The sequence below is a fragment of the Homarus americanus genome, unplaced genomic scaffold (genome assembly GCF_018991925.1).
Source record: "Homarus americanus isolate GMGI-L3 unplaced genomic scaffold, GMGI_Hamer_2.0 scaffold36188, whole genome shotgun sequence".
In the NCBI taxonomy this organism is placed as follows: Eukaryota; Metazoa; Arthropoda; class Malacostraca; order Decapoda; family Nephropidae; genus Homarus; species Homarus americanus.
In genome coordinates, this window is record NW_024718183.1 from 1,972,493 (window position 1) to 1,980,361 (window position 7,869).

Sequence of the window (7,869 nt, forward strand, 5' to 3'; positions counted from 1 at the left end):
AGCATGGGGTCTAAGAGATCAAGAAAAGCGATTTCAATCCAAACCAAGCAGGAAATTATAAGAAAACATGAACAAGGCATTAGAACAAATGCGCTATGCAAAGAATATGGCATGTCGACATCAACTGTGTCGACAATTCTTGCACAGAAAGACAAATTTAAAGAAGTGAAAGTGAGAGACAAATCTGCCAGAGTGTTTAAAAGTAGATCCCTAATTGCAGAAACTGAGAGGTTACTTCTCATCTGGATTAGGGAAAAACAGATGAAAGGTGATTCAGTTTCTACTGAATTCATTTGTGAAAGAGCCAGGGAGATATACGAACATATAAAGACCGATCAACCTGGTTCTTCAGGCACAGAATTTAAAGATTTTCGGGCCAGCAAAGGCTGGTTCGAAAAATTTAAGAAAAGAAGTGACATTTTCAGTGTTGTTAGGAATGGTGAAGCTGCCAGTGCTGATAAAAAAGGGGCAGCAAAGTTTTTAGTGGAATTTAAAGAACTGATGGAAGAAGAAAATTATCTTCCACAGCAGGTGTTCAATGTGGACGAAACTGGGCTGTTCTGGAAAAAGATGCCCAAAAGAACATTCATCACCAGAGATGAAGCCTCTTTACCTGGGCATAAACCCATGAAAGACCGTCTCAACTCTATTGCTTGGTGCCAATGCTTCAGGGGATTTCCGACTGAAGCCTATGCATGTCTACCACTCTGAAAACCCCAGGGTGTTCAAGCAACAGAAAGTGGTAAGAACAAAGCTTGGAGTTTATTGGAAGTCCAACCGTAAGGCATGGGTGACAAGACAGCTCTTTAATGAATGGGCTGTTGACGTGTTTTGCCCTTCTGTCAAGAGCTATCTAACCACCAATAAATTCCCTTTAAAGGCTCTTCTCCTCATGGATAATGGTCCTGGTCATGACCCTGATCTTGCCAGAAATTTGGAGTATCAATTTGACTTTGTGAAAGTGTTGTTTTTGCCTCCCAACACTACATCAATCATACAGCCAATGAACCAGAATGTGATCAGCAACTAAGAAGTTGTACATGAAGAAAATGTTTAGGTGTCATCAGGCAACTTCCAATGATCCTGAACTAACACTGAAACAGTTCTGGAAGACACAATTCAACATCCTGGAGGCTGTAAAATTGATTGTGTCATCATGGCAAGAAGTCTCCACTATATCCCTCAATTCTTCATGGAAAGCACTGTGGCCATCAGTAGTCCATGATTTTGAGGGATTTCAGGATGACAGTGTTGGACCAGGAGATTGTGTCCATTGGTCAGTCATTGGGCCTTGAAGTGGAAGAGGATGACGTCGAAGAGCTTGTGATGTCTCATGAGGAGGAACTTACTCCTGATGACTTGAAGCAACTGGATGAGATGTTAGAGGCTGACAGTGGTGAGGAGGAAATTGAAAGTGATGACCATATGTCAACTAAAGAGTTGAAAGATGTGATTTACCACTGGGAGAAGTTCAGGGAACTGGCTTCAAAGCACCCAGATGTGGAAAAAACTGAACTAACTTTGTGTCATGTTGAGGACTCAATGGTCTCCTTTAAACATAAGTTAATGGTGAGGAGGAGAGATGCCCCACAGACCACAATTGACACTTTCTTCAGTAAAAGGCAGAGGGAACAAGATGCTATCCCTCTGCCTTCCACTTCAAGAAGGAGAGAGGATGATGCTAGCCCTCAGCCTTCCACTTCAAGAAGGAGAGAGGATATTCATGGTGGAGAATCTGTCAGTCCAGAGGTTCCTGACATTTTCATGGAAGGTGACTTGCCTTCCAAGAAGCAGTAAAATGCTTCTCCTCCACCTCCACTTCCTTCTCTTCTCCTTTCTCCTCCTCCACCTCCCACTTCAAATTCACATCAGCATCATCATCCAGGAGCCTTCTACATACACACCTCAAGGTAAGTGTCCATTTCTCAAATTTTTGTTGAATTTAGGCAATTTTCGGTGAGCTGGAACCAATTACCCAAAAACCCATTGAAACAATGGTTTCGGTTAACGAGCAACTTGCTGGAACGGATTGGGCTTGTTAACCGAGGGACCACTGTATCTGGCGGGTAGCAAAGATCATGTCAGTGGTGCCACATTATGGTCTAAAGCTACATTGAGATTCTGGGAGGAAGTTTTCTGTCTCAGGAAGAAGTCTTTTTAGGAGGACTCGGGCGATAATCTTGCCAGCTACGGACAGCCTCTTGGAAACATTTTTTCTTTCAAAACAATCGCACAAGTGAAGAATGCCCAAGAAATTAGATAAAAAAAATCAACACCTGCCATTTCTATCCCACTGGGGTTAGGGCTCCTCGCAGGGGTTTAGGGCTCCTCGCAGGGGTTTAGGGGTCAGGTGAGGTTAGGTTAATTTAATGAAAATTAGGGGTCTAGATTTTTGGTTTTTGATGTACTGTATTTGGATGTATTTTATTCAGATCACACCTTCATTTTTTGTGGAAAATAGCTGTCTTTCATCAAGGATGACTTGCATCATTTTTCAAAAAAAAAGACACATTTCCCATGGAAAAGAAGGTCATATCTGAGCAAAACACATCAAAATACGGTGAATTTATAGTAAAGCACCGGTCTTTCTCTCGCTGTTATTAATATGTATTTCGTAATGTTTAGACAAGTCTAAGACATTTTTCTTCTATGATATTTCCGCTGGAAATTAAGAATAACCGAGATATTAATTTTTCAATATTATTTGATTTGGCCAGTCACAAGTGTAGTCCTTTTTTCTTGCGGAGAAGGTCTGACCCCACGTCACACAGTCCTTACCTCCGTCTTCGCTTCTTAAGCGTCTACAGGCCATGTACGAAGGGTGGTTCGGGAATTTCTTATTGGCTATAGCGATAGTAGACTTATTTTTGGGCAAGAATTTTTTGTCTTAGCCAATGAACAATGAGTGGGTGCATCGGGAGCAGAGATTTGAATTTTAATTACCAAATATGGCTGAACAGGTGGAAGAGCTGTGCCGACATTGTGATAAATATTATTTTACGTCGACTGCCGAGTTTCAACAGAAAAATAGTGAGGCCATTTCTTTTTTTTAGAAAACACTGTGTATTACCGAACAACGTTATTTGTCCAAAGTGTAATAATCAGTGTACACTCCGTGAAGGACAATACATTTGGTGGTGCCACCCCAGTTTTTTTTCAGCCGAACAGTAAGAAAAAGAAGAGGTGCAACCCTGGTTAGGTTAGGTCAGGTTAGGTCAGGTTTGATTGGTATTTTATTATGTGATTTACTAAAAAAAAAATCAAATTTTTTCATTTAAGATAGTTGGGGGGGGACAGGGTATAAAAAAAATCTTGTGATTTCCGGCAGATATGAACATCAAATTCGTTCGAAACTCATCAAATACCACAAGAAAAAAAATTAATATCCAAAGAAAGAAAGTGCTTTTCTATAAATTTACCCAAAATAATTCAGAAATCAAAAGTCTCGTGAAAAAAATCGAGGGTGTGCTAAAACGATTAATTACCATATAAATTTCCAACAGAAACTCTATAGGAGATAATTGTCTTTGAAAGTTGTTGAAACTAACGGGTACTGATTCTAAAACTTACAATCCTAAAATATGCTACATGACCAAAACGACAATAATAACGACCGAAACAATAATACCCTTAATGTGATTTTTTTTATAGTAGTTCACACAACTTTCCTACACCAAATCTACTATCATATTAGAAAAATGTCTAATTTTTAGATTCAGCGTCTTCTACGATTTTCCGTCGTGTTCCCTACCCGACCTCCCCTCAGCGTGTTCCCCTACCCGACCTCCCCTCCAGCGTGTTTCCCCACCCACTCAGCGTGTTCCCTACAGCCTCCCTCCGGCGTCTTCCCTACCCGACCTCCCTCCCAGCGTCTTCCCTACCCGACCTTCACCCACTCAAGCGTGTTCTCACCTGACCTACCTCGGCGTCTTCCCCTACCAACCCCCTCCCACTCCCAAGCGTCTTCCCTGCCAGGCCTCCCACTCAGCGTCTTCCCTACCGACCCCTCCATCCTTCCGACCTCCCACTAAAGCGTATTCCCTACCGACCTCCCTCAGCGTATTCCTACCCAAACCTCCCCTCAGCGTGTTCCCTGCGACCTCCCTCATGTTCCTGACCTCCCACTCGTGTTCCCTACCGACCTTTCTCCCACTCAGTGTTCCCTACCGACCTCCCCTCGTGTTCCTACAACCTCCCACTCAAGCGTGTTCCCTACCGACCACCCACTCAGCCTTCCCTGACCTCCCCTCCAGCGTGTTCCCCTACCGACCTCCCCTCCAGCCCTACCCGACCTCCCCTCCGTATTCACCCGACCTCCCCTCCGTATTCCCTACCCGACCTCCCACTCAGCCATGTTCCCTACTCCCACTCCAGCGTGTTCCTGGCCTCCCACTCAAGCGTGTTCCCTACCCGACCACCCACTCAGCGTGTTCCCTACCCGACCACCCACTCAGCGTGTTCCCACCCGACCTCCCACTCAGCGTGTTCCCTACGACCTCCCACTCAGGCGTATTCCGACCCGACCACCGCCAGCGTGTCCCTTCATTAATCGTGCTTTTAGTTAGGCGTTTTAGGAGAAAAAAAAAAAGAAGCTAGCATTTTTCCTGGAATCCTCTTGTTGTTCCCCCGCCCTCAGTAAAGTGTCCTAAAGTATAATAAGGATTGTTAATATCGTCCAAGACAAACATAGTTGGCATTGTAGTAACTCGTTCCTTATTCCTAAGACAAAGAAAGCAGGGCTTAATAAGGTAAGAAATAACGGTGATTCTCTCATATGATGAGTTTGGTTACATAAAATCTACCATGAGAGTTGAGTTATGTTAGGTTAGGTTAAGGTCAGGTCAGGATAAGTCAGTCAGGATATAGATTGGAAGTCCAGTCAGGTTGAGTCAAGTCATCCAAAAAAAAGTTGTATTTTATTTTTCTAAAATCATTTTTTTTGTGTCTTTTGTATTCACTCGGCCATGATATTTGTGAACGTCCACCCAAAACCAGTGCCCAACAGGATCCCCTATCTTGTTGGGGGGTAGAAGGGAACAATAACTAAAAAAAACAAGCCATTTAATAAAATCAAGTCCAGAATCAGTAAAACACAAAAATACACTAGAAAACATAGGGTAAAGGTGTAGTTTATATTTAGAGGTTTGATGATTTTCTTTTCTTTTTGCTCTACTTATTGGCTGATGATTTTCATTATATTAAAAAGAAAAAAAGAAGATATTATTGCATTTTCCACCCCATTCCTCCCACTAATCTATTATCATGACCGAATAAAATATCTAATTATAAAATAATTTTCATTTATTACATTAAATACATATGTTATAATAACGGAGATAGCATATCCAAAATTTTTCTATTTTCTTCCATTAATCTTCCTCATTATAAACACCTCCTCCCACACGTTTCCTTCATAAATCATCACGCACATCACGTTCCGTACATATCACGCCCAGCCAATCAGCGTTTTTTGGGGGGCAACTAATTGATAGTGTGGTTTAAATTCATGGTATTTTTGGCCCAATCAAATTCGATTTTTATTTTAGGTCCTCATATTTCAAATTGGAAATTCATTTCCAGAGCCATAAGTCTACAATGAAATTCCTTCAATTATATTGAGCTGATTGCAATTTTTGGGGAAAAAAAACAGAAGTAACTATATTTTTTCGATCTCATGGTGACCTCCGACCTCAGTAAAAAGTGTCCTCCAGTGCAAGAACAGAATCTGAAAATATCGTCCAAGACCAACATGTAGTGTGAAGTAACTTCCTTATCCCAAACACAAAGAGGGAGGTAGCCAATAAGGGCTAAGAAATAAGTAATGATTCCATCATATGGTGAGTCCAGTTAGGTTAGGTTGGAGTTTAGTTAATGTTTTTCTAGTGTATTTTTGTGTATTTTGTATTAAGCAGCATTATTTTTTTGGAGAAATTTTACGGTATAAAAAATGATAAAAAAAAAAGACCAATTTCAGAAGCAGAAATAGAAGGTCATAATACGGTCTAAACACACATAAATACCTGGAAAATTTATTTTTACTTTCTATGCTTTTTAGAGTTGGAGTACGCTTATACCAAATTTACGAAAAGACAACTACATGTAATTTTAAGTATTTTTTTATTTACTCTATCCGCTACAATTCTCCTCGGCGCCATTTTTGTTTGCTTACCTCGCTGAATCCCTCTTTGAGAGAGAAATATTGGTGAGCAGTAAATTTGTTGCACTTCCACCTCCACTCTGTTAGAAGTCAAAAATATATTTTTCTAGTGTATTTGTGTGTTTAGGCCGAATATGACTTTCATTTCCGTGTCGGAAATTGTGATTTTATCAAATTTTTTTTTAAGTGGGGCGTATTTGAAAAAAAATATTCAGGCCAAATACCAAAAATACACTGGGAAAACGCCAAACAAACCTAACCTAATCCTGCTTGAAGCTCTCACCATATGATGAACTCCACCTATTCTTATTAGCCTGGATAGATACCGTTGGATTCGAGATTCTTACCCGCGCCACATATTTGGTCTGCGTCTTCACATTCAGTCTTGCACTTAGGACGCTTGCAAAGGTTGGGAAGGCACACCATGCGATGAAAAAAATGCTATAGTTTCTTCGTTCTTTCCCAAAAACTTCATGGTAACTCCATATAATTGAAGTAACACCCCGCCCTTGAACTTCCATGGAAATAGATATGAATTTCGATAACGGACCCAAAATAAAAATTGATTTTTAATTTGGACCAAAAGCCACATAAATTAAACCCAAACCCATTTAATTTGTTGCACAAACGCTTTTTGATTAGTGCAGCGTGACATGGCAGAAAACATCGCGTGATGATTTATGAAGAAAGCTGGAGACACGCCAGTGTGGGGGAGGTGGTGGTATGGCGGAAAAGATTAATGGAAGAAAATAGATGCAATTTTGGATATGCTATCTCCGTTATTATGCATTACATGATGATATGTGAATGAAAAATATATATAATTGAAGTCATATTAGAAATATGATAATATGGATTAATTGGTGGGAATATTGGAATGTGTATACAAGCATTACACGAATTCACTCCAGATACTTCCTCATACCTCAATATTAAGGTAAGTTATTAAACACATAAATGAACACGTTAACATAGGAGCCTGTATAACCCGGCCTAACAAGCCTTTGGGTATGTTAAGTGCAGTTTCTATGTATTGTCGTTTCCATTTTCTGTGTTTATAAACTATGCTATTTGTGTGTAGAAGCAAATTTCAAGGATTTTTTCTACAAACTTCTTCTGGTGTTGGCCTAAACTACACACTGCCAACACAGTTTGACTTTCTAACTTTGTAGAGTGTACCATCATGCGATATGGCTCCCATGTTGTTGTTGAGTGGGGGGCTTGTCCTTGGCAGCGCCTGAGGTGGCCCAGGGCAGCTGACGCTGTTATAATAAAGTCTATAGAAAACATGGTCTATGACCAACCTCTCACACAAACGAAGATAACAGCGAACTGCAAATTACATAAATGCCAACACAACTTACCAGGCTTGATGCGTTTTGCGTTAATTGAGTGAGACCAGCCCGGTACCTCAACCTTACCACCAACTTGCTGGTGGCTCACTGACAGTCGTGTCCCAAGTTTGTTTACGTGGTATTGGGTGTTCCGACGCCTCCTTAGTTTGGTACCGACCCAGGTTTTGGTTATTCGACAACACCCTATCAGTCAACTTCAGCCGGTAGCAGTTGGTCAGTTTCTTGTTGCTGTTATCAGGGTCTTAAAATTTAAATTGTCCTGTGCTATATACTATATGCTCAGGGGCGGATCAGAAATTGTGGGTGGGGAATATGACGAACTTTGGCGGAAGCCTGTAGCGTGCGTACTATATGTCA

The 7,869-nt window shown here is 41.0% G+C and overlaps 1 protein-coding gene across 1 annotated transcript in view; it reads right to left on the bottom strand.

Annotated features, from left to right (window-relative positions):
• Window positions 1-7,579, bottom strand: part of LOC121859306 (GDP-L-fucose synthase-like) — a 121,318-nt gene extending 113,739 nt beyond the window's left edge. Inside the window, exon 1 of the mRNA XM_042356102.1 lies at window positions 7,522-7,579. The gene's annotated coding sequence lies outside the window, so the exon portion shown is untranslated. The remainder of the gene's footprint in view (window positions 1-7,521) is intronic.
• Window positions 7,580-7,869: the final 290 nt, after the last annotated feature.